Here is a 3,395-nt window from a genome sequence, read left to right on the forward strand (position 1 = left end):
TGTGTTTGTGAAGAGCGGCCACAGGATGAGTCTTCTCTGGCTAAAGCTCTAATCCACTGCACTCCCCTTTACTGGGGACAAAAGTTCTAACAAGGGCCCAGGATATCTGAGGTCAACAATGGGCAGCAGAGCTTCATGGACCTGCAGTGGCCTATGTCCCAAGGCCTCAAAGCCTAGGCCTGCCAACTCCAGAAGTCAGATAACTGGGGAAAGCAGCATGGAAATAGCCCCACCCACTCTGCAGTAAGTTAACCTATCCCATGTCCCCACCAAAAGATAATCCTATGTTCATATAGAGGACAGCACTAGGGGATTAGGGTTCTCCCAAAACTTGTTTCCTCCTCCTCTGACAGAGGTGCCTAGGCTGACTGATGACATCAGTAACCCCTCTGCTCTGACTGTTCTCAAGAAGCATCAACCTGGAGGTCTTCACTCTGCCATCCCACGTCCAGGGGCTGACGTGCCCTCCTTCAAATGTGCCATACCTTGAGACCGCATTTGGATTGAGCTGCCCCAAGAGCATACCAGAGGCTGGGGTACATGGGGCACTGTCAAGGTTTGCCTAAGGGCTCTGTTGGGGTGGCAAATGGCACAGAAGTCCTGAGTTCAGGAGCCTGTTGAAGAGTTGGGGCTCCTGTCCATCATTCACTCATAGACACAGGAAGCACTCCTTCACAGAGGGAGGCCTCAGGCAGGACTGTCTGTTGCCTTGATGGGCCTGTACTTCCTTGAGGCTCCCAGGGTACTGAGGGCAATGTTGGTGAGCAAGGTCAGCCATCTCAGGAGCCTCTGGTTCCTCCTCTCCAGTTTCTCCCAGAGAAGGTGTAGCTGCCGCTTACACTCAGCCAGGTATCCTCACCAGGCCAAGATGGCCCTACCTGGATGATTGCTTGCTCTGGGCCCTGGACAAAGCAGGGCAGGGCAGAGCAGGGCCTTCAAAGTCAATCGAAAAGAGCCCAAAGCATAGAGCTAAGGGTGAAGAGAATTTCTGAGACTGAAGGGAATGAGTTATCCAAATTTGATCCCAAAGCAAACTCCTTTTATCCCAATGCAAACTTGTCGCGGATGAAGGAAGTCTCTCAGCAGTGACTTTCATAATGAGAGGAGTGTATTTCCTTGCCTTGGGATAGTCTACCTTTACTCATGAGACTATCTCAGAGACTAATAGAGACCAGTCCATCTCCTACACAACATCCATGTGTGGCCTACTGGAAAGTCCCATGATGAAGAAGTGTGATCTGAGCTTGCAGAGGTAGTTGCCAGAGAAGAGGAAGGGAAGTCTAGAAAACCAACACAGGGAGCCGAAAGAGCTCAGCAGTTAAGAGTACATAACCAGCTTTTGCAGGGGATCTAAATGTGGTTCCCGCACCCAATCGGGTGGATCACAGCCATATGTACCTTCATCTCAGGGGACCACCGCACTCACGTATGCATACCATCATGCAGACATACATGTAATTCAGAAGAAAAATAAAAGCTTAGCCAGAGGCCTGGATGAGAAGCAGGAGCAGCCTGGAGCCCATATATGGCAGAGGAAGCAGGGCAGACTGCTCCCATGAGATCGTAAGTAATGCTCTCCCAGCACTGTTCAATCAGGGCTGCACCCAGGAATGCTAATGTGAACCATCTACTTTCCATACGCAGCTTACAGAGAGCCTGGCCCTAGAGAGAGCTTCCCCTGCACATCAGTCCTTACGCTCCAGGATGGAGGAGCATCTACACAGCACATCTGGCCCCGCCCCAGCATCCTTTGCTTGGTATCTTCAGTCTCAGAGCTCCTCCCTGCCTCTGGATTTTTAAATCAGAGCCATGACTCGGGTCATAGTAAAAACCTGGTTTCCCATGAACTTTGCTTGCTGAGTGACTAGTCTTGAGTCTACCAACATCTTTAAACGTCAAATTTGCTGGGAAAGAAAATCAGTAATGGTTGTGAGGATAGGTGAAGCTGGGAAGCCCGGGGCCCATCTCTATCCAGTCCACCTACACAGAACCCCCATCATGACCTCATAAAAATCCCTCAGGCATTTCCAGAAGACTCCAGCTAGAGGTCGTCAATGACCCATGTATGTGGATTTGGTTTCCCAGCCTCTGAAGAATGTTTGTGTTATCCATTCTAGCGGAAGAATGAAACTCAAATTAATGAGGTCATACTGTTTTGCAACTCTACTTCAGGTTCCCGGGGCCCATCAATCCTAGAGGCGTCTCATGACTCTCCAAGTTTGAGGAGAGTACAGTCCCTGGAACTGGAGTCATTTGTTCTGCCCTTCCCAGAAACTGGGGGCAAGCTCTAGTCTTCAATGTGGCCCTCTGCGCGTGATGGTCATGGGCCTAAAGGATTAGGGCTTCTTCCCTGCTCTACCCCAGAACAAAGCAGCTTCAAAGCTGGCCAGAGCCGTTAATTGACTCTGCTCATAAACTTCTCATTAGCGCGCACTAATTAAATTCACCACTGGTTCCCAGCTAGGATTGTGCTTAGCAGTTCTGAGTAGCAGAGTCTTGGTTGCCCAAGTGGGCGCCCGGTCTGCCTGCTGCCTACCTCCACCTGCTTGCCTCCGTCAGCTACGATCTCGGGCAGCTCTGCTCTATATTCTGGTCACAGAGGTAAATTTAGCTTTCTGGTTTTCATGGTTTTTCTTTTTCAATGGGAAGAGCATCTTCAAGTGCAAACTACTTTAACAAACTAAGTGCAAGCTGGAAGGAAACTTGAAATTAATTTTTTAACAGTCTTCTGTGCATTGTTGTTCAACGCCCAGACTAATGGGATTTGCAGCCGTGCGCAGCACGAATACTGATGCTGTGCCACTGTGCAAATAAGTCAGCATCGTGGGTAGCTCCATGCAAATCCATCCTGGGGCGGCATTGGCTTCCTGGGAGATGGGGCAAGCAGGTCCCCATCCAGCAGTCCCCTCCAGGCGTCTCCTCCGGGTCCCTAGGCACCTGAGCGCTAGGACCTCCTCCTGGACCTGTCAGCAGCTTTCACAGCAGAGCCAGCCTGAGAAAGAACCCTAGAGGGGTTCTGGAGGTATTCTATAGCCTAGCCATGACTACAGGGGACTTAGACACCTCAGCCAGATAGCCATAGGGACCATAAGTTTCCTATGAGACTTCCTATTTAAGTCCATGTTTTGATGTACACCCTACAAATGGCCAAAATATGCTTAAAAGTGCTCCCTTCACAAGAAAAGACCAACTAACTGTACAGTTAAGTTCCTGCAAGCTCAGTGTAACCTTGAAGAGGGGCTGTGTCCATTACGTCATCTCACTTGATTCCCAGGGCAGTCGCTCAGTCGTTTATGGGCCTGTCAGTTTGTATCTTCCATGCTTCTCTAGGTATGGTCTCTCTCTCTCTCTCTCTCTCCTCTCTCTCTCTCTCTCTCTCTCTCTCTCTCTCTCCT

Source organism: Mus caroli, chromosome 7 (genome assembly GCF_900094665.2).
Source record: "Mus caroli chromosome 7, CAROLI_EIJ_v1.1, whole genome shotgun sequence".
Taxonomy (NCBI): Eukaryota; Metazoa; Chordata; class Mammalia; order Rodentia; family Muridae; genus Mus; species Mus caroli.